Source organism: Miscanthus floridulus, chromosome 11 (assembly GCF_019320115.1).
Source record: "Miscanthus floridulus cultivar M001 chromosome 11, ASM1932011v1, whole genome shotgun sequence".
Taxonomy (NCBI): Eukaryota; Viridiplantae; Streptophyta; class Magnoliopsida; order Poales; family Poaceae; genus Miscanthus; species Miscanthus floridulus.
Window position 1 is genome coordinate 14310630 of NC_089590.1, and position 26335 is coordinate 14336964.

The following is a 26335-nucleotide window of genomic DNA, read 5'->3' on the forward strand; positions in this document are numbered from 1 at the left end:
TATGACACTTATATTATCATCAAAAGGTCACCTAAACTTTTACATAGTCTTGTTCATCGACATGAACTTATTATAATAGATACAAGAGCATCTAATAGGAAGTCAAAACCAAATGAGGCCATAGAAGTATCAAATAGTTCCTTTTTACACACCATAAGATATGACACAAATTTTTTAAAAAAAACCATGACAATGGTTTCATAGTTTTCTAAGCTAAAAAAACTTTCTATGATTTTTTTCAAAATTAAATCAGTATCTAGTGATATTTAATTGCATAATTTTTCTAGGAAAAATAGTCTAAAATAGTTGTTATCTTATTCACCTCCCTAAGCTATCAATGAAGTTCAGTTCATTCCCTTTATGATTGACATGGTGTCAGTTTAGAAAAAAAAATATATCCAAAACTACCAAGCTGGAAAAATAACGGTTTGAATAGTTAAATGGGGATATATTTGAAAAAAAAAATAGGTAGGGAACTTCCCTACCGGCCCCCTAAAAAAAGGTTAAATGGGGTTTGAGAAATATGGTTTTATAAATGAAGGAGCGTAATCGGACTATCTTGAAAATTGAGAGGGTTAAAAGGACCTTTTTTCAAAAGGAGAAATATAGTACAAAAGAGATCATCAGGTCTAAAGAAATAAACGAGGCTGACCAAGCCAACCCTGCCAACAGCATCGATCTAGACGACGACGGCGACGATGACGACGGTTCAGCGGTCGCCGACGAAGGGCCACCCCGGTGCTGCTTCCGACGTCGCTGTTGTGTTCACGGCGGCCGACTCGTGTTTCTCTTCGATCTCTGTCCGCGCCTGCTACTTTCTACTATCGGATGAGAAAATATCTACTCCGTGGACGCATCAGGAGCTTCCCCCCAAAGCTAACGGACAAGAGACACCACCAATCAACAGCCGTGGATTGCTTTCCATTGCTAGGAACGATGACGACCACGGTAGTTGCTGATCAGGTTCAAATCATTTCCGTTCCTTTCCACACTTCGCATGCAGTTTCTTTCAGTTCACGGCATTTCGTACAAGGAAGTCTTTACCGTGGAGAAACCCAAACACAGCTTCACAGCATGGACCTTTTGTTTTCCTCTTTTTTTTTCCTTAAAAAAAGATGATTCGCTATTAGCCACCACAATTTTTGCTTATTTTACGTACTATTAGCAATGATGTCTATGGGTTGCAACACGAGGATAGATAAAATCCTTCTACGCCTCTAGACTATGGAGTACATATCTTCCCCATCGGCATATATGGAGGTTATGGAGATCTGCATAATTAACATTTTTGTGTGGGCTTTTGAATTATCTCAATCAGTCAAAGGTAGATCATCTAAACAGCATAGTATGGATATTTCAAAATGCACATACAAACAAAAAAAAGTAGGCATTCACTTTCAACAAGAATTCTAGCATCAGCAATGTCGTACATAGTCATGGAGCTAGTGGTGAACACAAGAGAGCCTCCAAGAGCACTTCCTGATTCGCATTCCATGGCAATCCAATTCACTAAAAACAGATCAATACAGAATGAGCAACTATAAAGAAATGTTAATTTCTCCATGTGAAGTGGGTGGATCTGTGTCAAAACACAAATGTCTTTGCCGTAAAGGTTAACGCAGTTTATAGACTATCAAACCTGTTGACAACCAAAAGTGGTCAAAGTTTATAATGGACTCTACCATCATGTTTCTATAGTCAGGATGGTCAGAAAACATATTTGGATCATCTTATTTGAAGCCCGAACGAGCGATTTGGGGGTGCTGGCCTAGTTGAAACCGGCTAGGCCGGTTCCTAAACCGGCCAGGCCGGTTTGGACAAGTTCATCAAATGAAAGATTGGACTGCACCATTGCGTTCCCTCGTCAAGTTGATCGAAAAACATATATGGTTCGCTTCGTTCAGAGTCCGGATCAATTAATTGTTGTGATTTTCGGAAGCCGTTCTGTCCTAAACGCACAGCAGAACCGGCCAAGCCGGTTTGGCTGCAGTAGAACCAACCAGGCCGGTTCCAGAAACGGTTAGGCCGGTTTGCCTGGCTGAAGGGCTACGCAGCCCCCACAAAAATCGGCTAGGCCGGTTCGGGAACTGGCTAGGCCGGTTTGCCTATACGAGTCCCAAACTCTATTTTGGTCGGGATTTAGATGTTTTTTTCGCATAGGAAACTTGGATATTACGATCTGGAGTTGTTTTCTATTGGGATAAGACCACCCCCATATGTATATATGAGAGTGTCGGTGTTTTGTAAACCACACTAGTAAACTTATACGATTGTCACGCTGCTTAAGGAAGACGATGGTAGCATCCAATAGACACGAGGATTTATACTGGTTCAGGCCAGAGCCCTACGTCCAGTCTCAGAGATGATCGAGTGCGTGTTCCTCGCTTGAATGCTCTAAAGTTCTTATAATGGGGGGTGCAAGAATGGTGAAAGTGGTGGAGTGACCTACGCTACACGAAGGGCTGCCCGAAGGGACGCTCCAGTGGCCCAACTACAATGGAGAATGAATGGTAATGGTAGAGGATGTCCATCTTCCCCGAGATGAGTACCCTGGCTGCCCTTATATAGAGTTTCGGGGATAGGAACTTATACAAAGAGGAGGTTCTCTCGACCGAAGGGTCGAGAGCCTCAGGGAGGGCCTAGCTAACTTGGCTTACAAGCTACGCCGTCTTCTGGTACACTGTTCGGTCAGTGGCTATCGTCATGATCTTCTGGCCACGTTGCGGCAGGACGTGACATGGCGCTACTGTGCCGCCCAGTGGCGGCACTGTAGCCTCGATGGCGGTTAGATCAGCTGTCCTGTGCAATGCGGTGTCCGTCGTGGCCTCCGTCATTGTCTCCTGGTTTCTAGGGACATCGTACCCCAAAGTAGGTTGCCACCCTAGGTCGTCGATCACTTGGTCGCTTAGCGGGGCCGAGGGCCACGACCCCAATCGTCGGGGTCGAGGCGCTCTGCCGGTCTGGATGACCTTTTCGTCGAGCCCCTTGTCATGGATCCCCATTCCATAGTGGGTGGGATTGTACAAGCGTCTAGTTCGGTCCGTATTTGTATGGTAGGTGTCATACCCATTGCCACCGTGGTGTGGTGTTGTCTCGTCGGTGCTGCATGGCACTAGGGTCGGTCTTTGATCGGGCCGAGGTGACTGTTATCTCCTCGGTCCTTGTGGGGTCAGTGCAGCATGCTTGCTGCAGGCGCGCCTAGCTGCGCTCGACCTCCCCCCATCCCTTCCGGGGGTCGTGACGGGGAGAGGTCATGCATCTTGCGAGTGTCGTGTACTAAGACAGGGTGGAAGAGGTCGGGGATGACCCCGGCCTTGGCAGCTGGCCCGCTCGGCTTTCGCTGGGCCTTGGTTGTTCATGGCCTTCATTAGCTACTGTATTGCAGGCCGTGCGGCCTGCTAACTATTCGGTATCTTGGGACACTCCGGGGTTATAACCCCGACAGAGAGGTTCATGGCCGATTGAAGGAATCCAACACTCAATCGTCAAAAAATACATTTACTACCTCTCTTTACCCCTCTTTTCCTATCTATCTCTTCTCCCTGTTCTTTATCAGGCGCTGCATGGACGGTGGATCGATGACGGCGAACCTCTAGAGCAGGCCAGGTCTACTAGAGCAGCCCATAGCCGCCGCATGCCCTGATGGGGCTCTCTCCGGGCGTATGGGGTTTTGGGTCTCAAGAGACCTCGGCGACGTGTCTTGCGTATCGCACTCCCTGGCGAGGCTCCTCAAGCGACGTGTCTTGCGTATCACCCTCATCGCTAGAAGGCACAAGGTCCAGGTGTGGACATCCCCTAGGTGTCGGGCCGATCTAAAAATCGGCTAGGCCCTACATCGAGCATCTAGCTACTTATCTAGTGTGTGACTTAATTAAGCGTCAACAAAACCACTTTTTCTAGATTTTACCATTTCAGTAAGATGATAGAGTTAAATACATTTCAGGTTTTTACCCTAATGATGGTTTTCATATATGGTGGTGTTGAGATAATGGCCATGATGGTCTCGTCGGTTAAGCTACGAAAAGGGCCCATCACCCATGCAAGTTCACTACCAAAAAGTGAAATTCTCCTAATGTTTTTAAGTAGTAGTAAATACTACTACTAGTCATGACACATAGGATCCTCACTCGGAGGCATTTGATGGGGAAAATGTATACTAATATTTTGAATAGTAAAATACTAGGAGAACCTCACATCACTAGGAGAAGTAGAAAATTCTGGTTGTGGTTGCATCAAGACCTAGCCTCCAGACACGCTTGTGTGGCATCCCATTCGTCATCCCCAATTTGTCAATGTACACATTTGCAATCTATTTAAGTTCAGGCGTCCTCTTGTCCGTTTCCAATATAGCATTAATCATAACCTTGGATGTTGCTTTAATTTAAATTGATAAATAAAAATAGGCTATGTCCAATTAAATCAAACAATTTACACATATTTTAGTTTTACTTATAAAATGTTCTAAAGTGAGTTCTGAAACTTTGCTGGAATTCCTGGCTAGAAAATCGTCTTTGATAAATAAATAAATCAATCAAAGAATAATAAAAATGGAAAAGGAAATTCTAAGAGGGCGACTCTGTTTCTTGCCGTTCTAGGCCTCACCTGGGCCGCCGCCGTTCGCATCCTGCGCAGTGGGCCGCGGCCGGGCGTCTCCTCCTCGAGATCTCCCTCCCACGCCAATGGCTACCCGCCGCCGTTCCTCCCCCATCCTCTCCCCTCTGCCCTCCGCCACCACGGCCGCCAGCTGCAGCGGGACAGTTTTAGACGACCCTTCCCGCCTTCCAAGGCCACCCGCCCCTCGTTCCAGGCAGCGGAGCCCTTTGCCGCCACCTTGTCCTCCAATCCGCTCCCCTCCGACTCCGAGGCAAAGTTATATATCCTGCTTTCGCCGTGCCGCCACAGTTCTCGTAGCCATTTGTATTTTTGGCCATGAGTATGAAGAAAATAGCCCTTGTTTGAATCAATCGAATTAAGGAGCGTAATCTGTCTACTGATAGATTGGCACTAAACTCAATGTTGCTGGTGAGATTTTGGGTTTGCTGTTACCTGTTTGCCGTATATTTCAGTGTGTACTGGCATTTTCCATGGCAAATAGGATTGCAAATGCTTGGTGCCCCCTCCCTTTTCTTCCTTCTGAATTTTCTTCTCTCTTTCTCTTGGAATACGCTTGATTTATTAGAAGAAGGATATTTGCTCATTCTAATATTTAAAAGCATCTAGTGACAAAGGTACACCATGAAAACTGCATTTCTGATTTTCTGGATAATACCAGTCTCTAGATTTATCACATACATACAACATATGTAATGATTTTTTGATGTCCAATGGTCACGACGCCATGCATTTATAGGCATCGATGTTTGTAATACTGGAGCCTCAGCCTGTCAAAAGGCGCAGCATTGTCTCCTTTTCTATTGCACAGAATGTTTCACATAGCGAGGTTCAAGCATATGCATATTACTAGATGCATAATTCATGCAAGTTATTTGCATGAAAACATGAATGCCTGAATACCATCATTCGAATGCTTTTTATAGGCATATATGTCTAATTATCTATTGCATTCTCTTGCTGCATACTGGAACTTATTTATCAAGCTGGACGTTACAGGGACGTAGCGTGTTGGCAAGCACGTGAACCTTGGGAGAAAATCGGTTGTCTCTTGCCATTTGGTATTCTCCCGGTGATTGGTTTAATATTCATATTGTGATTGGTTCACTCCTCTACACGACGGTATAATCACCCTACTCACTCATTTATATTCTTGCAAACTAGTTGTAGCAAGCTCTTTAGTGTAATTAGAATTGAGAGCTAGCTTTGTTATTTTAAGTTCATCTAGTGGAGCTCTTTAGAGTAGCAAGATTGAGAGCTCTTAGTGAGTAGTAACATTGCAAGTTGTGTGCCTAGTAATCATTGCAACTAGAATTGTTGGATAGGTGGCTTGCAACCCTTGTAGAGCTAGAGCAAGTTTGCTTTTCGCTATTTGTCATACTAATCAAATTGCTCTAGTTGATTTGTAGATTTTTAAATAGGCTATTCATCCCCCCTCTAGCCATATTAGGACCTTGCAGCCGGGGAGAGTAGAAGTGGGTTAGATTCCCCACTAGCAGCATGGGTAGGTGAGCAACATGAAACAGAATTCAATGGGGGTTCCTTAGCTGCGGCAATCTCTAGTTGGAGAAGGGCATCTTCGACATCTTGGATTGTAACCTCCGATATTGCGACCTGTTAAACGAAGAAGAATTGATCTTGTTGGATGTTGTCGCCACTAGGGGCAATCTCCTTGGGCCTATGAAGTTGGTCTCCCCAGCTCCTTGGTTCCTGGCATGGTGAAGTGGCCACCGCAGCTGTTGTCGCCTGGTTCACGCCTGACCCATCTTGATTCAACGTCGAAGTTGTCTTCAACTTTTCTAACATGGCATGTATCTGAAGCATAAGATTTTCCGCAAGCTTCATCCGTTTTTCGTTGGAATCTTGCAACTTTTGCAGCTGTGCACTGAGCAGCAGGGAGAACTCACTACGCAAGCTTTGTATCTCTGCGTCAAACATCTTCTTGATTTCGTGCTGAAAATAATTCGCATATTCGGTGAAGAAATGCTGAGCTGCAGGATCATCACTCCTTAGGTGCAGACGCTTAGTGCGACAATCATTCTGGTGCCCTTGTCATTGTTCCTCCCGTGGAAGACGTTGCGGCAGAGGTGGGCGACAAGGCATGGCCGATTGACGGGGATGTTGGTGATGCTGACGACAATCCCGCTCACGATGGCCCGAGCGACAGCACCGGAAGCAGGTGGTGGGATCTCGGCAATCCGTAGCCCAGTGGCCCGGTGCAAGGCAAATGAAGCAGCGGCCTTCAATGATCTTTCGAATACGGGGAGAGAGATGAGTCATGCTCCCATCATTGCTACTGGGATGGGTTGACGAGTGATGCAGCTCCTCCCGTGGATACTCAACCTTTCTCCACAAGGTGTTCCTGGATGAATCGATGCTTGAAGTAGCAGAGCACGAAGGGCTGTCAACGAAACGAACTCGAAGACCTGCACAACGGCGAGGAACTTCACAACGAGTAGGATCTATGATAATTGATTTAAGCTTGTGGTCCTGCGGCTGCTGGTGATGATTTTTGCCCAACGAAGAATGCTTCACGATATTGGTGTAGGTACGGCTTGTCTTGGGCTCTGACTCGGGCGTTGGCGGCACTACCATGTCGTCGTCAGGCTATGGCTGATGTTGATTGAGCGGCGGCGGTGGCGGAGTGTCCACGGAGTTGTGTAGATCATCCATCGACGAGTTGGGAATGGAGCGCCCGTTGTTGGAGTTGCAGCGGCTGGGAGGTGACTGCTCCAGCAGTGGCGTGGAGAGAGGCGGCGACAATGAATGCGCCTGGGATCCACCAGGACGAGGAAGCGGTGGTGGCGAGTCCACCAACAAGACCTCATCCACATCCTCATCGTCGGAATCGCTGTAGCTGAACGTGGAGACGGAGGCTTCCGGCAGCGGTGGCTCGGGCATGACGGGTATGGAGGCTTGAGCGACACGGTCTTCATCTCCGTTCTTGGGCTTGGCGGCGAGCTTGGTGGCCATGTCCGTCATTGGCTTGGCAGCAACCTTGCCGGGGTTGGGTCTAGCGTCACAGGTGGACAACTACTTGACAGAGCTCCTCGCCCGCAGTCAGCTATCGGGCTGCGACGAGTTTCCCCACGTGCAGGCTGGCCGGCGAGCAGCGCCCGTGAGGGCACCTCGACGGAGGGATGCAGGCCCTACATGCTGGAGATCTGCTGGGGCTCCGTAGACGGCGATGGCAGCTTCCTAGCAACGGGGACTGGAACTAGCGATGAGATCTCACCAGTCCCAACCTCCTTCCTCCGATCCACAGCAAGGGGAACTCGTAAAGAGCTCACCCGCTGCAGCTCGCAGGCGAACGCGCGGAGACGGCAGGCCGCTTGGGGCAGCGGATCTAGGGGCAGACTAGGCAGGCGCCGCCACCGTGCCGTGGGATGGTCGCGCAGGCCGGAGCGGAGGCGCTGGGAGGGGAGGAGGCGTCCAGGAGGCGGTGGAGTGGAGGAGGCTCCGAGGAGGTGGCGGCGGCGCTGGGAGGTTCGGGAGCATACTTCGTTTGCCCAGTCAGTCAGTATTTTTTTTGTCTTCCTCTGCTGCCAACTCAACATTCCGCCGACAACAGATGAGCTCCAACAGGATGACCCCATAGTTGTAGACGTCGACCTTGGCAGTGATACCGATGCTCTTGAACCACTCAGGTGCAACATATCCTCGGGTGCCCCGTATACCAGTATTTGTTTGTGTCTGGTTGGTTTGCAGCAGTTTGGCTAAGCCGAAGTCTGAGATCTTTGCCGTGAATTTGTCATCCAGAAGGATGTTCTGGGGCTTGATGTCACAATGGATGATCTGTGTGCTGCATTCCTCGTGTAAGGCCTTGTTTAGTTGGGCGAAATTTACGAATTTGGCTACTGTAGCACTTTCGTTTTTATTTGTCAATTAGTATTCAATTATAGACTAATTAGGCTCAAAACGTTCGTCTCGCGATTTCCAACCAAACTGTGTAATTAGTTTTTTTTCGTCTACATTTAATGCTCCATGCACGTATCACAAGATTCGATGTGATGGCTACTGTAGCACTTTTTGGGAAAACTTTTTGGAACTAAACAAGGCCTACCCCTTGCGACCCCAAGAGCAAGCTGAACTCGAAGGTTCCACTGAAGATTGACATCACCAAATACAAATCTATTTAGTGATCCATTGCTCATGAACGCATACACCAAAAGTCTTTCTTTTCCTTCACTGCAGAATCCCAGCAATTTGACCAAGTTGTTGTGGTGGGTCTGTCCAATAGCTTGCAGTTCAACACTGAACTCCTTTTCTGATTCCTGCTCGAGCTTGTCAATTTTCTTGACAGCAATGCAGGTCCCAAGCTCGTCTTCTAGCTGGCCCTTGTACACAATACCAGAGGCACCAGTGCCAACCACCTCCTGGAATCCTCTGATGCCTTCTCGAGCTCAGCATAAGTGAAGGCTTTTAGGGGCAACCCTAGGCCCGTGTTTAGTTGTGGGGAAAGTTGGAATTTGGCTACTGTAGCACTTTCGTTTTTATTTGACAATTAGTGTTCAATCATGGACTAATTAGGCTCAAAACGTTCGTCTCGCAATTTCCAACCAAACTGTGCAATTAGTTTTTTTTTTCGTCTACATTTAATGCTCCGTGCACGTATCGCAAGATTCGATATGATGGCTACTGTAGTACTTTTTGGGAAAAGTTTTTGGAACTAAACGCGCGCTAGGTTGCTTGAGGACTGCAAAGATGGGACCATCTTTCTAGTGACTGTGTAGTTTGTACCAAAAAGGAGAACAGAGATCAGGACAAGGATCACCAAGGCAGACAGCCCCAGAAGCAATGAACTTCCAAGGATCCAGTATTTCTTGTCTTTCTTCCACTTGCTGGACTCAATGGGGTACGACTGTGCATTACTATTTTTCGGTACTTTGACGAGGACTGTCGCATGCACATCACCTGCCATATTTCCGTTTGATAAAGGAAGCTTCTTCTTATAACATGCTCTGTCTTGATCATTGTACACAACCACTGCACAGAAGCAATCTATCAGGCACAGCTGTCGGCACTGGTCCTCAGTTATGGGGTTGTACTTCTCATAGTCAGATAGAGGCCAGTTCACTTGGTGCATAGTTTTGAACTGGAACTGCATCATGTAAGCTTCTTCATCCAGGTCACAGCTTTGTGGCGGGAAGTCTGGTTTACAGCCTTTATACTTCCTTTCCTCATCAAAAAATGAGTACTGCTCCAGGCACTTGCAGGTAGTCTGGTAGTTTGTGCCATTAATCATGCAGTAGCTGTTAAATCCACATGTACCGCTGCCAACATGTGCGGCTGGTGCTCCGCAAATATTTGAGGGCTGCATGCTCACCATTGACCATGCCTGACTCCTCAAGTCACTGACCTTCTTTGGGTACACATATTGCCGGAACACGCCATCTGGGTCGAGCGTGGCGCGCTGGTAGCTGTCTGCCAAGGAATCAATCAACAGGCCCAGATGTTATATTGATTTGTGTGCCGTTATCCAAGGCAATGTATACTCGTTCCATTGGATCGAACGCAATCTTTGTGGTGTTGCCACTGATAGACCAATAGTAGTCATATCGGTTTCCAGATGGCACAGCAACAGAATAAAGTGTAACACCTGTATCTTGAAGGTCAAGGAGGAACCGGCCATTTGAGTAGTCTGTGGCAATGATCCGGCTGCGGAGCGTCTGTGGGGCGGTGAGCACTTGGGTGGGCAGGATGGTATCAGCTGGATCGTTGAAGGTTCCCCACTGGATAGTCCCATCTGCAGCAGCTAGTACAAAGTTTCCAGACTCGAGCATGCTGGCATGGGCCGCCGCACCAGCAAATCGGGGTGTCCGTACCTCTGTATTGGCGGGGTCGAGGAGGGAGAGTCCCACCCGCGCTGAGCTGGAGGCTTGAACAGGATGAAACCTGAATCGGTGATTGTTCTACACCACTTACACTTGTCTTGGCATACCAAACCACCGTCTTGTCGCTGATCTTGCTGAACCAGACGGCAAGCAAGTAGGAGGAGGCGTTGCCCTCGATGGACATGGACCGGAAGCCAAATGCGAAGTTGCCAGATGGAGAGAGCCAAAAGCTGCTCGGCCCTTGGGGTGTCAAGGAGGAGCCCGAGCTTATGTTCTGTTGAGCCTGCACATATGGCCACGGCAGTAGCAGGAGGAAGAAGGGCAAGAGGAGAGGAGCCATTATTGGTTATTGTGGTTTGGCTCTGAGTTCCTACTTCCACTGGCAACCTTATGCACCTCTCAGCGTTTTGTAGAAGGGAAGGCATAATTGCCCTCTGATCACATTGGATATTTTTTTTGTCGGTACGCGGACAAGTCTTACTCAGTCAGTGACCTGTCTGAAGTCACCATTTTGTCCTTTTATTAGCTCTTAAAAGTTTGGAAAGCTTAGCGCCTTTTGAAATATATAAACATTTTGCTTTGGTTAGTGCTAGGCTACACCAACGTGGATTGAATCATTCTCCGGTTTGTGTTTTTTTATTTGTCTGCTCGTCTTTGTAATCGAGAGGATTAAATATCTGTTTGATTCATAGCTCACAAGTAGCCAATATGTATCAGGATTTTTTGACAGTGACTGTTTCTTTTAAAATCAATTGACTAGCTTATGAGAAATTGACACACGTCTTCTTAGGTCATTGAGGGGGAGTCTAGGACCTATAGCATGTCCAAATTGAAATTGTCACTGTTAGGCCTCTGTTCAGCATTGCTTTAGATTTAGGAAATCTATAGATTTCTTATAGCTCTAAAGAAAGAACATTTAGATGAATAATTTTGTTTATATTTAGATTTTAAATGTTTATATCAATTTGTTAATTCTACAAATGCAGCAATGCCAAACAGGGCTATCCAATCCATGGCATTGTGGATGAAAACAGATCGCACACGAATGGATATATACAAATATGAATGCATACGTTATTTCCCCCCTCAGATGTTAGCTACTGAACACACGTATAGTTTTGATCAACGGAGTCGGATGCTAATAAATATGCATAAAGCACGTCTGGTGCACCTGTTTTGAGATGAAAATAGGCTTCCTCCATAGGATTTTCCGCTATCTTGTTTTCCAACTTTTTATGAACGATGCCGTTTTTTCATCCCTGGGTCTTGGTGGCACGGGGCACGATCTAAAAAAAGAATGTCATTATCACTTCCCGAGAAGTCAAATAGTTTTAACTCTAACCAAATACATATGAAAAAATATAAATATTTATATTGCATAATTAGTATCACTAGACACTACCGGACTCAGTGGCTTTGCCAAGTGTCAGGGGCACTCGGCAAAGCCCAATTTACACTCGGCAAAGGCTTTGTCGAGTGCTACACTCGGCGAAGGCCACTCGGCAAAAAATGGGCCGGCAAAGGCGTCTTTGCCGAGTGTCTTTTGTCGGGCACTCGGCAAAGCCTCGGCAAAGTTGGAACCGAAAAAAACCCGAAAAAATGGGAATTTTTTTTAATCGGTGGAGGCCCCCACCGGTCAGCGCCTGCCCATCTCCAGCATTTTTTCGCGTAAAATTCACGGCTACGAGGCCAGCGGGATTCGAACCGGTGACCTCTCCCTCACGCGTCCTCTCATCTAACCACTGCAACACACTGCCACCTATGTCTAGATTTCGTTTTGGTTCCCCACATATTATACTAAACCGAGTGTAAATTACTTGTTTGAGGCCCTAAACGAATTCAAATAAAAAAGTTGTAAACTACAAAGTTTCATAACTTTTTGAGATCTACACTTTTAGTTTAGGAAGTTTTTCCATCTGAGGTTGTTTACAAAATTTGAATTTTGAAATTTTGAAATTCAAACGCAGTTTTGCATGACAAGATGATTTCAAATCAAAAAGTTGCCAACTACAATGTTTCATAACTTTTCGAGATCTACAGAGTTTTATTTTGGTTGTTTTTCCATCCGAGGTCGTTTGAAAAGTTCGAATTTTAAAATTTTAAAATTCAAACACAGTTTTGCATGACAAGATGATTTCAAATCGAAAAGTTGCCAATTACAAAGTTTCATAACTTTTCGAGATCTACAAAGTTTATTTTGGTTGTTTGGTCATCTGTTCATCCGACATTGTCATTCTAACATTGTTCACAAATCTTATATCTCTCTTGTAGTTTCATAAACTATAGGAGAGATATGTTAGATTTATGAATAAATTTACTTTCACTTTGTCATATGAAGAAAAGATCAAAACAAACATTGTACATCTTGATGAGTTATATAACTTTGTAGTTGAAAACGTTTTCATTTGAATTAATTTACTGCTTCAAAATGTGCTTTGAAATTTTTTTTGCATAGCGTAAAAAAAAACCATTCGGCAAAGAGCTTCTTTGCCGAGTGTCAAAAAAAAAACACTCGGCAAAGAAGCTTCTTTGCCGAGTGCCCGAAAAAAAACACTCAGCAATCCACTTGGCACTCGGCAAAGAGCCGGTCTCCGGTCGTGAGATGACTTGATGAATATATTTTCATAATTAACTTATTTGGAGATACAATTGTTGCTAATATTTTTCTATAAATCTAATCAAACTTAAGAAATCTTGACCGCCACCACTCTCATAGTTTTTTTCCTTTCTTTTTCGTGAATGCGCAGGAGAGCTGCACATCTTTGTATTATAGAGAGAAAATGATCGACCCCTTACATAAACACCACCACCTCAGCCATGAGGGGTTGAATGAAACAAAATAGGTTGCACTAAATAAACAACCAAAGATAGATGAGACCTGACCAAACCACATAAGCTAGAAAAGCCTCGTGCACCTGTGAGACACCACAACTCCTCGTCCTTGGAAGCTTCCATGACTCTCATAGTGACATTCATTTTAGGACCAAGGGAAAATCCTCAAATAAATCAATTGCTAGAATCCGTATAAGTCAAGCATCTTAAGTTTGACAAACTTTATAGGAAAGAGTAACAATATCTATAACATAAAATAAGCACATTATAAAAACATATTATATCGTAAATCTTGATGGGTTTTTTCTAGAAATCCGATCAAAGTTTAAAAAGTTTGACTTAAGGTAACTTTAAGAATCTATTTATTTAGAGATAGAGGAAATAGTGCGACGGAGGGAACGGCACGACGTGCCAGCATGGTTCGGCATGACTAGGCCATCGTTAGACTCCTTCTTATTAGTGCTGTCACTAGTCAAAAAGCATTTCTAGGGGCGGTTGTAGACCATTTGTAGGGGCGGTTTGCCCAGCCACCCCTACCCAAGGGTCTCTACAAATCATGCATTTGTAGGGGCGGTTCCCAGGCCACCCCTACAAATCGATTTGTAGCGGCGGCTGGTGTTTCTAGCCGTCCCTATAAATCTATTTGTAGAGGCGACTCTTATTACCAGCCGCCCCTACTAATCCATTTGTAGAGGCGGCTGGAAACACCAGCCGCCCCTACAAATCGATTTGTAGGGGCGGCTGGGGCGGTTCAATCTAGAACCGCCCCTACAATACGTTTTCCCGCAAAAAAAATCAAATTTTCAATTCAAAATCGCTTTGCCGAACGTCCCACGACTAACGTTCCGAACCGCGTTCGCGTTGCCGAACACCCCGTGACCAACGTTCCGAACCGCGTTCGCGTTGCCGAACGCCCTGTGACCAGCGTTCGCGTTGCCAAACACCCCGCGACCGCGACTACAAGCATAAGAGTATTCTATAAACTACAATTACAAGTCCAATTCACATGAATATATACAATCCATCATTAAATATACAAATTCCATACCCATTGTTATCAACATCCTAGAGCTAGCCTTTCAGTCTCACGAAGGTGTTGGTACTGAGGATTTGTACCTAACTCAGATTCTCGGTCATGGTAGGCGCCTCTGACGTGTACAATCTGGTCCAATATGAAGTTGCAAAGGTTGCCGACGAGCTCTAAGAGTTGGTCATCCTTGTATGGGTCTCTTTTCATTCCTTTCTCTTCTCTCCACTTCAAGAAAACAAGTTTCGGTTTAGTATTTCATACCATTTACGAAGTTTTTATACTACGGGTGAAGAGGTTCAAACTTACCCTTAAGGGGTGTCTCCTATAGGCACCGGTGTTACCCATCATAGAACATATATAGTATCCACAATGTACACTCCTAGGCTTCTGCTTGGGGCACTATGTGTTTTGCATATGAAAATGTTAAGTAATGCTTTTGACAGCCATGTAACGGAGTACTGAAGAAGTAAGTTACACTTACCGCACATAGTGTTTTTATAGCCAGCTTTTCCTTCCTTGCTGGATCATGCCTTCCATGATGATTAGTGACATAGAACATAAATGCCCTGTTCGAATTATTTTAGCAAATACAACTTGTTAGTATCCAAAAGTAAACATTACAAGTATGTATACAAACATATAAGCTAATGAGGATTGTCGATATGTATACGTCTTGAGAATCGATATGAAGTCTTTGTATGTCACCGTGTCCTTATCTAATGAATCAAAGACCCATGCCATGCTCCTCCCGACATCGATGGCTATACAAATCCAGTGGTTGCTGCATGAATTTAATCATAGAACTAGATAAGCCCTTTTACATCGAATGAAATATATCGAACAAAGCTTTAAGTATAGAGTTGAGCTTACTCGAAGTTGTATGGTAGCCATATAGTAGAGTGGTGTTGGAGATTTTTGAAAGCCAAGGCAATGTATGCCGCAACCTTAAGGGACTCTTCCCTTAGTTTCGCACTACGGATGCGCTCTTTCTCCCGAAGAGTCTTTGCAGCTGCTAGCTCTTTGGCATCTAGTGTCCACCGTTTAGGGTAACTGAAATTTGTTTGGGCTATAGCTTGAGGGTCTACATACCCAGCTTTCACACTTGGCATTTGTTTGAAAATGTGCACTTGCATTCTACAAATCATGGCGTGGGTTAGTTACAACAAAATTCAAAGATTACATTCATATCATATCGAGAGGACAAGGACTTACAGGCACCACGTGCGAATTAGATTCATCTCCATTTCTTCCAGGTGAAAGCATATGTGCATGTCATTGAAGTCAAAGACAATTTTCCCAGCTGGGCTTCCAAATGTGTCGGTGGGAAAGCATGCTTGTATGATATCTATGCTCGTTGGGAGAACACGCAAGTACCAATCATGGAACCTTCTCATTCCAAGTGGTAGGCGCTGGATGTCCTGGTTTGGTAGGAAGGGCTTGCCTCTTTCATATTTTTTGGGCAATCCTTTGACCATTCGATGGCATCAACATTTGGATACTACTTTGCAATTTGGTGGAGTTTGCTACTGATGGCCTCCTCAGAACCCCGTGATGGGACTTTTTTAACTTGGTTTTCAGGCTTGAACTGATCATGGGAATACCACTTGGACACCGACGAGACGTCTTTGATCGGAATATAAACTGGCCTTATGTTGATTGGAATCTTCTTTTAGAGTTCCCATTCAGGCACGTCCTCATCTTCTTGTGCATCACCTTCTTCAGGAGGCACTCGTTGTTCATGTATCGGTTGTGCTTGTTGAGAAGACTGTGGCATCTCATGATGCACTTGCTCGGTACGAGCTGGAGAAGGTTGTGGCATCTCATCAGGCACATGCTCGATAGGAGGCGGGAAAGAATGTGGCATCTCAGGAATGTGGGGGTCACGAGATGGTGAAAATATCTCCCCGGCCTCAACAACTCGCTCCAAATTTGGGAGAGGGGGAGGCGGCGAAGAAGCAGTCAATATAATGTCCCGTTTATGCCAGAGGATTAACTGCCCCATAACGTCTCCGAGTAACACCAGCCCCTCGGAAGTTGCGTAGAGTGGAAGTAGTAGAGTAAGTGCAGCAGGCACTTATGAGTAGCAAGTAGTAAGAGGAGTAGTAGGAGTAGTAAGAGGAGTAGTAGGAGTAGTAAGAGGAGTAGGAGGAGGAGGAGTAGTAGTAGGAGTAGTGGTAGTAGTAGTAGTAGTAGTAGTAGCAGCAGCAGCAGCAGCAGCCACTACACACCAGCAGTATATAAGCAAAAAAATAGAGAAGGAGTGCTAGTAGTAGAGTAAGAGCAGCAGCCACTTAGGAGTAGCAAGTAGTAGTAGTAAGTAGAAAGTAGTAGAGTAGAATAAGAGCAGTAGCCACTTAGGAGTAGTAGTAGGAGCATCACTGAAAGAAGAGCAGCAGTAGGAGTAGCAAGTATAGGGAGGAGGAGTAGTAGGAGTAGTAAGAGGAGGAGTAGTAGGAGTAGTAAGAGGAGTAGTAGTAGTAGGAGGAGTAGTAGGAGTAGTAGTAGTAGGAGTAGTGGTAGGAGTAGTAGTAGTAGTAGCAGCAGCAGCAGCCACTACACACCAGCAGTATATAAGCAAAAAAACAGAGTAGTAGTAGTAGGAGCAGGAGGAGTACTAGTAGGAGTAGTGGTAGGAGGAGGAGGAGTAGTAGCAACAACAACCACTACACACTAGCATTATATAAGCAAAAAAAACAGAGTAGTAGTAGGAGGAGGAGGAGTAGTAGGAGTAGTGGTAGGAAGAGGAGGAGTAGTCCAAGAAAATATCACAAATATAGTTAACAGTAGAAACCGGCCAATGTGAAAACATAGGAAATCACTTACTGCTATAAGCAAAAGGCAGAAATTAGTAGTAGTAGTAGAAGTAGTAGTAGTAGTAGAAGTAGTAGTACTAGTAGTAGTAGAAGTAGGAGGAGTATGAGTAAGAGGCCTTAGAAATATGTCAATAATCATTTGATCATGATCTTGGAGCATCAAGGCATCGTAACAAATAAGTGCATGAAGGTAAGGTAGATGATGCCCAGTTCCTCACAAGAATTTGATCATCAGCTCATTTCAGATAATATATGGAGATGACAATTTCATCATAGGCAAAAAGGAGAGGAGAGGAGAGAAGAGGAGGCCAAAAAAAGCAGCAACTGCTTGCCAAAACAAATAGAGCAGCACGAGCTTGACAAAACAAATAGAGCAGCTGCTGCTGCCAAACATAGAGGAGAGGATAAGAAACAGAGTGGAGACGATAGGATCATGTCAGTAGCTGCTTGCCAAAACAAATAGAGCAGCACGAGCTGCCAAACAAATAATTGAGCCGGGGAGGGCATTTGCAACAAATGGGCTTACATGGGGAACTCAAAATCCAAGTTATCTTGCGTGGTTTTTGTAGCTTTCTTTTGTGATGACGTTCTAGACTGTTATATTATTCTTATATTTAAAAAAATAAAAATCACTATGGTTATATTAGACAGAAATATTTTTTATATTATGGTATGTGTACACTTCCTCAAATCAAGGTAGGTGCGATGGCTAAATCTAATTGTACTATCTCTATATTCAGGAAGATAAAATCGACCGCATTCAAATGAAGAACATGATTGAGGCAGCTAGAGTGTACAGGAAATGCAAAGGAAAGCTAGAGTGTACAGGAAACATGAAAAAGATGAGCATACCATTGTACAAGCCCTCAGGACACAACATAGCAGCGCAGTTCGTGCATAAACTCCATGATCAGCAAGTTGTTCAAAATAATGAGTAGTAGGACCCAACAACTTTTGTAACCGACAGTGAAATCGTGATCAAGCAGTGAGATGAATGAAGCATGGATTTGCAAGGAATTGGAAAGGTTGTTGCAGCAGCGAGGCACGTGCGATGGTACTTGGGATCAAATGGAGTCAGATCTCGCAATGATCGCCCAAGCCAAGCGTCAATTCCTGATGCAACCTTGAAATTATTAAGGAGAAGGAAGGGATTGAACTGGTATAAGTCAGCATCACTTGTGCAAAATGGCAGTTAGTTCCGATATGTGGCTTACGTGAGTCAGTTTTATAATATAAACACAAATAAAGCAAGGTACCGGTTGGTATTATTGGCACTACTACTTCGCTTTACTCTTTTTTTTGCTTCACAAAACGTCATGGTGGTTCAATTGTTCTAATTTTGTGTTCACAGCTGGTACCTTGTTTCACTACTTGGTACTGGCACTTGGGATACTACTTAGCTTAGGGGCTGTTTAGAAAATTATTTGTGGTATCATGAACTGGTTTTATTAAGCCAAATACATATAAAAATCATGGTTTACAAAAAAAAAAGTCATAGTCTCTAAAACTCTAAGAAGACAACTTTGACAAAATCAATGTTTGTTGTATCCAAATACCCAGTAGCTCTTGAAAAACAAAGTTTTCATTAACCATCGAAACCACTTGAGGGGTCTAGAAGCTCACGGTGTCTCGTGGAGAGCTCACGTAGAGATCAAAGCATCACTATGAAAGGAACTGAAGACAAGAAGAAGGTTCAAGGGATGGAACAAACCTGAGCCGAGGGCCGGGCGCGGGTCGTCGCCGTGCGGGGTCGGGCGCGGGACGCTGGGGGTCGGCGCGCGGGGGAGGGCGCTGGGGGCCGGGCGCGGGACGCCAGGGGTCGGCGCGCGGGGGCGGGCGCCAGGGACCGGGTGCGGGTGTCGGCGTGCGGGGGCGGGCGCCGTGGGCCGGGCGTGGGACGCCGGGGCTCGGCGCGCGGGGGAGGGCGCCGGGGGCCGAGCGCGGGACGCCGGGGTTCGGCGCGCGGGGGAGGGCGCCGGGGGCCGGGCGCGGGACGCCAGGGGTCGGCGCGTGGGGGCAGGCGCCAGGGACTAGGTGCGGGTGTGGGCGAGCACGGGACCGGCGGCGGAAACCCTAGGCAGCCTGACGGCGTCGGAGGAAGAAGACAGCGCCCAGACGATGACTCCCGTGCGCTTCCTCCTATTTATACTAGGTACCATTTGTAGGGGCGGTTCTTGATCCAGCCGCCCCTGCAAATGCATTTGTAGGGACGGTTCCTGATCCAGCCGCCCCTACAAATTAATTTTTAGGGGCGGTTCCTGATCCAACCGCCCCTACAAATATTTTCTATTTTTTTAAATTATAAATTCTATATTTTTTATATCATAAAAACACAAAGTAATATAAAAAATTGTGTATATACACAAATATAATATTTTGTATTATTCTATATATGAAGAAATATATATATAAACAATTGTAGTCAAAACAATATAGAAAACAAAAAAAACAAAAATTAAAATTTTGAATTTTAAAACTTCGAATACAATTTTATGACGTTAAATGAAATAAAATGAAAATGCTGTAAACATAAAAGTTGTATAACTCATCAACATGTACAACTTTTATTTTGGTCATCTTGTCATGTGACTTTGTTTGAATGATTCAAATTTTGAAATTCAAATAATTTCAACTTGAAACAATATTTTGAAAGAGTAAATGATTTCACATGAAAAACTCATGAATACCAAAGTTGTAGAACTCATCAATATGTACAACTTTTATTTTGATCATATTTTCATTTGACAAAATTTAAATAGTTTAAATTTTGAATTTCACTAAATGGCAACTTCAAACAAGATTTTGAAACCTTAAATGATTTCAACAATAAAAGTCGTGAACATAAAAGTTGTTGAACTCCTCACTATCTATAACTTTTATTTTGGTCACTTCTTCATGTGACAAAGTATTAGTAAACATTGTTCATAAATTCACATGACTCATAGTTTCATGAACTATATGAGAAACATGTTGATTTGTGAACAATGTTTACTATCACTTTGTCAGATAAAGAAATGATCAAAATACAAGTTATAGATCTTGATGAGTTATACAACTTTGGTACTCATCACTTTTTCAGCTCAAAAACATTTAGTGGTTGAAAATCTCATTTGAACTTGTCATTTTTTTAAATTTGAAAATTTGAAGTGCTCAAACTTTGACAAATGAAATTTTGTAGTAATAAAGTGGATGTTCAAATAGAGTCATCTAGATGTTGCAAAGGGTAGTCTCACACACATGCATAAAATGTAGTCTCATACACATAAAAAAATATGTAGTCTTACACACGTACATAAATATATAGTCTCGCACACATGCATAAATGAAGTCTTACAAACACACACTTACACAAACACTCCACATTCAACAACTAGCTAGCCCGCTGTAACGACTTTCCCTTTGACACATTTTCGTTCCCATGGCATTATGTCTTTGGGGAGGTTCTTTTCCACAACACTGATCTTCTTAGGAAAGTCTGTGAATAGCGGCATCTCATCATACTTATTGTAAGCTTCAACATCATCCACGCCATCAACTCCAATAATGTGTTGTTTCCCGGAGGCAACCACGTGCTTTGTGTTCTTCTTCGGAGGGAGGTTACTTTGTGGGTCAGACATATAGAAAACTTGTGCGACACGTGAAGCAAGCACCCAAGGGTCATCTTGGTAGCCTAGATTCTCGAGGTTTAGGACTCTCAATCCGATCTCGTTCAGTTGGTGTTGTTGATCTAGCGGCATCAAAATAGGGCCACCATTATATCCCTTCCATAGTCAAGTTCCCATATCTCTTCAATGATGCCAAAGTATTGGATCTTTCGCCCTAATCCATCGAGAGCCTATATTTGAACGCCGCTGTTTTGGTTCACATATTTACTATCCTTTGCGTGGGTATAGTACGTGTACCCATTGATGTCATAAGCATTCCAAGATGTCACTTGTCTCGATGGCCCCTTCGCCAACCTACTGATGATAATAGAGTCAATGGTTTCTTCAGGTGGTATGTTTTGGTCCTTCAACCATGTAGTTAGTCATTGCTTGTGCTGTTTCATGACTCAATCATCCGAACGGCCATTTCTCTCCGCCATAATGATAGCCAAGTGTTCATCAATATACGGTTGCATCAGTTGTATACTCTGCAAGACACTGTAATACGCCCGACACACCTCTTTGTAATCATGGTCATTGAACACTTTTCTACCACTGGTGCCCTTCCTAGCCAGCCTACCCTTGTGACAAGAATCAGGTTTACCAATCCCTTTCTGTACTTTTAGGTACTCTTGACAGCACTCAACGACTTCTTCAGTACTGTAACCCTCTATCATGGAGCCCTCTAGGTATGCTCGATAATGCACGTATCGACTTAAAACCGACATGAACCGCTTATAGGACCACATTTCATGCAAGTAGCAAGGGCCAAGCGCCTGTATCTAATGAACCATGTGAATCATGAGATGTGGCATTATATCAAAAAAAGCAGGAGGTAAACACATCTCTAGTTGGTTTTGTGTCTCCACCACAAATTCATGTAGGTCACTCAGCTCTTCCTTGCCAATCGTCTTCTGTGAGATCTTTGAAAAGAAGTAGCACATGCGGGTGATGGCCATTTTCAAGAACTTTAGCTTTATAGCCCTAATTGCAATAGGTAGAAACACTGTCAGCATCATATGGCAATCGTGAGCCTTGCAGTGTGTTATTGACAAGTCCTTCATTGACAGTAGCTTCTTCACATTTGCTGAAAACCCAGTCGGGACTTTGATCCCCCTCAGGAAAGTGCATATAGCTCTCTTCTTGTCTTGTGTTAGGTTGAAGCACGCCGCGGGTAGAGTGTATTTTCCATTAGCCTCAGGTACCGGGTGAAGCTGTGGCATCACGTTTAGCTGCACCATGTCTTTTCGTGCTTTCAGACCATCCTTTGACTTGCCTGTGTCCATCAAGGTAGCAATGAGACTCTCAAATACATTCTTCTACACGTGCATAGCATCAATGGCATGGGGGACCTCTAAGTCTGGCCAATAAGGCAGATACTGAAATAAGATCGATTGTTTCTTGAAAGGTACGCCTTCGACAGGAGGTGTGCTTCTGTCTCTATTCGTCCTATCCGGATTCTTCTTTCCATAGATGACGTGTATGTTTTTCACCATTCTGTACACATGTTCTCTGTTATGACGTCTCTCCGGAGGGGGTTCAATCTCTAGGGCCTTGTCATAAAATCTAAAGAACAATTTGCTGTGGTACTTGTGACTTGTCTTTAAGAAGCGTCGGTTCCTTAGGTAAACTATCTTCTTGGATGCATCCAGGTACACCCATGTAGTACCATCCAAGCAAACCAAGCATCTCGTCTTCCCTTTGATCTGTCCAGACAAAGCAAATAATGCGGGGTAATCATTGGTAGTAACAAATATTATTGCTCTACATATGAAGTCCTCCTTTCAGAACGCATCGTACATCTGCTCCCCGTGCCTCCATAGCTTCTTCATTTCTTGCATCAAGGGCTCGAGGAGCACGTCTATATCAATGCCTGGTTGTTTAGGGCCAGAAATAAGAATAGTGAGGAGAAGGTACTTTCTCTTCTGACACAACCATGTTGGGATGTTGTACATGGTCAAGATCACTGGCCATGTGCTGTGGTTGCTCATCCTCTCATTGAAGGGATTCATTCCATCGGTGCTCAGGCCAAACTGTACATTCTTTGGGTCATCGCTAAATTCTTTGTGCTTCTCATCAAACCTTTGCCACTTACTACAATCAGCCGGGTGTGCAATCTTATCATCATCCACCTTGCGCTCATCATCCCACCATGTCATGAGTGCAGCTTCTTTAGGGTTTAGGAACATACGTCTCAAGCGGTCGGTCACTGGCAGGTACCACATACCAGGATAGGAATTCTTCTCTGCTTTGCATCGTTGCCTAATGGAGTGTCCTCTAGGGGCTGAGATTCTTGTACCATCTTTTTTGTACCCTTCTTATTCCTCTTTTTCCCCATGGATGGTTCGTCCCTACCGTAAAGGTCATTGTTCTTGTACCGGCTGGCCCCACACCGGGGACATTTATCCAATGACTTGAATGTTTCGCCACGAAAAAGTATACAGTGGTTGGGGCATGCATGTATTTTTTCAACCCCCATTGCCAATGGACTTATGACCTTCTTTGCTTGGTATGTGTTGGCGGGAACTGAGTTTGGTTGTGGCAGCACCTATGACAGGAGATGCAATAGATCATTGAAACTATAGTTTGACCAGCCGTACTTAGCCTTCGGGATGAGCAGCTCAAGCACGAAACGTAGTAATGTCCAATGTGTCGGACATCCCTTTTCAACACCATACATAGTCTCCTTCGTTGCTTTTGTCACTCTTTCCAAATTTTCTAGACCTTTCGGACTATTTAGTAAAATCTCTGGTCTAAGGGTTCGAATCATGTCATCTAAATCATCTTCAACTCCGACACATGCTCCACCATCATTATTGGCACCACATTCGTCGTTACCATCCCAACCACCAGCATCACCACCTTGTTCATTGCCAAACTCAAAATCCATTCGTGCATCAAGCTCTGCTGAATATTGGCACAGGGATTCTATGGTTTCGTCATCGTATTCCTCCTCATCCTCATCGTTAACAATAACCGTTTCACCATGATGAATCCACACTGTGTAGTCCTCAACAAATCCTCGCATAATCAAATGTGATATGATGATAGTCACATCTGTCCATGCCATACGGTTCTTGCAATCTTTACAGGAGCAAATAATTATATCCTTATTCTCTTTCAATGTCGTTGCATGCTTCGTTGCGGCTTCAATAAATTTATCCACCTCTTCACGGAAACCTGCCTCGAACCTTAACGAACCATACATCTAAGAGTTCCTGTACTCCATCTTTTACAACAACAACAAAACAAACATTAAAGGACTACTTATTTAGATATATATAAAAATGAATCAAAGTAATAATTATTTGAGAATAATTGTATATACCTAAGATATATATGAATATAAATCTAAAATAATTACATGAAGCATACAAACACACCATGGTAGAGGAAAATTAATTAATGGCCCATTTATCCATAAATAATTAAAATACATATTTATTGATTACAATAAACAATTTCAAAGACAACAATTAGCAATAATTATACTTTACCCAATATCTTTCATACAAACCCTAGTCCAATTTTATCAAACATAAATTTACAAAAACAAAATTAATAAAAAAACCAAACCCTAGATCTAGATCAAATACACATGAAACATCCATAAAACTAACTAATGGTTCACTAAAATCAAGAAACATGGACCAAATAAGGGTATGATCTTGTTCCCCTCCCTAATTTACCCTAGTACATTTAAAAGTTGGGTCTAATTTGCTCATAAATAACTCAAGCACCATAGAAGAGAGAGAAAAACAAAACTCTAATTACTCACTAACCAACCATTAAAACTTCAAAAAAAAGTGTGGAATAGCATTTTCTTACCTTCTACAACCTCTCCACCAAAGGATTTGAGACCAAAACCTGCCCCCCCCCTTAGTAGAGCAATTTTTGGGAGGTGCCCAAGGCCTCCCCACCTTTCTTTCACAGGTTGGAGTGAGTGACCCAAGGAGGAAGAAGGTGCTGCTTCTGTTTTATATGTGGGCTATTTGTAGGGGCGGCTGGTGATTGAGCCGCCTCTACAAATCGGAGCTATAAATACGGGGCCATTGGTAGGGGCGGCTCAATCACCAGCCGCCCCTACAAATAACATTTTCAGGGGCGGCTGGTGATTGAGCCGCCCCTACAAATCAGACCCTATTTGTAGGGACGGCTCGTAACACTAGTCACTCCTGCTGTTCCATTTGTAGAGGCGACTGGTATCTGGGCACCCGAGCATGCCACTGTAGGGGCGGCTCCATCACCAGCCGCCCCTACAAAAAAATCGAACCGTCGCTAAAAATCGTTTTCTACGTAGTGTGTGCGCAATATTGATGGCACCTTGCATGCCGTCCACATGGCCATCTATATATAATATCTAGCACTTGGCCAACAGCTAGCAGAGAGCCAAGAATAGTACCAAAATGATGAGTGGAAATATCCAAGCTTAGCTTGTTGCCCTGGACCATACTAGTTTCATTTAATTCAATTCGGGGCAGGTCTATTTCTAAAAACTTGGTAATGTGCCGACCTTGGTTGATGACAGGCGACGGCACGACCGGCAACACGAGGTTGAGGCCTGGACCTGGCCCGCGAGTCTACAAGGCAATCAAGAGCTGATCAAGATCCATGGTTGCCGTATCGGCTACGATGTGGAGAATATCCAGCTGGTCTCTGTTCAATTTGGACCCTGCGTCGCCGGCCTCTTCCCCAAGCCCCTGCACTTCCAATATCCACATCGCATCGTGGTTGCGTATGCCTTTGCTTTCATTTTCCCATGCATGTTGATTGAATGTTTTCCTTGCCACAAACTACCAAGAGGGAGCCCTAGCGCAACACTATCAGTTTCTGGTTTGTTCTCAACTGATGTACAAACTGACATATGTTTAGGACTGCCTACAAAAAACTGAAGTTTGTGGAGCATCTCTTTAGGTGCTTTCATAACTCCACCCTTTTTCCTCGAACAGAGTGCATGTAGCTGAAACTGTTTAGCTAAAAAAACATAGAGCGAAGCAGTCCCTGACACCCCCTACGACAACAGACCATGAAAGGCCAAGGCACATCGATGGACATCAATGAAGTCTCATCAAGTTTAAGGTTAATTAATGCAGTACTGATCTCCTCTTCGGGCTTTTTTACAGTGAGGTTCAGATCACCTTAAGTAGAGTGCCATATATATTTGCATGTCATGCACCATGCTTTGGGACTCATACCCTATCCTTTTCGACAATGTTGGCAAAAAATACTACTTTGTATGACAATTAACAAAAAGACAGTTCGCATTTTGTGTTGGAACCGGTGGTGACCACCAAGTTCACGATCTTAGAGCTGGCTTACAGCTGGCCCGGCTCGTTATGAGCCTGCGCTCCCAAACGTCCCAGGTCCACCGGAGCTACAACATATAAGGCCTTTGGGCCTTACTCAACCCAAAAGACTAGCCTGATAGGTGATGGTTCTCCTGCCTTATATGTTGTGCTCCCCCACCATCGCTACACGATGTGGGACTAAACCCCAACAATCTCCCCCTTAGTCACACATCGAGGTGCCCCCGCCATATATGTGACGCTCGAGATTTTTTATCAGATTTAG

The 26335-nt window shown here is 44.4% G+C and overlaps 1 long non-coding RNA gene and 1 pseudogene across 1 annotated transcript; one reads left to right on the top strand and one right to left on the bottom strand.

The window, feature by feature from the left end:
• The first annotated feature begins 4720 nt into the window (after positions 1-4720).
• Positions 4721-18314, top strand: LOC136491466 (uncharacterized). Its single transcript, XR_010768043.1, has 3 exons — positions 4721-5022; positions 5611-5733; positions 17861-18314. It is a non-coding gene; the product is annotated as an uncharacterized lncRNA (long non-coding RNA).
• LOC136493796 (G-type lectin S-receptor-like serine/threonine-protein kinase LECRK4) lies at positions 7490-10893 on the bottom strand (annotated as a pseudogene).
• Positions 18315-26335: the final 8021 nt, after the last annotated feature.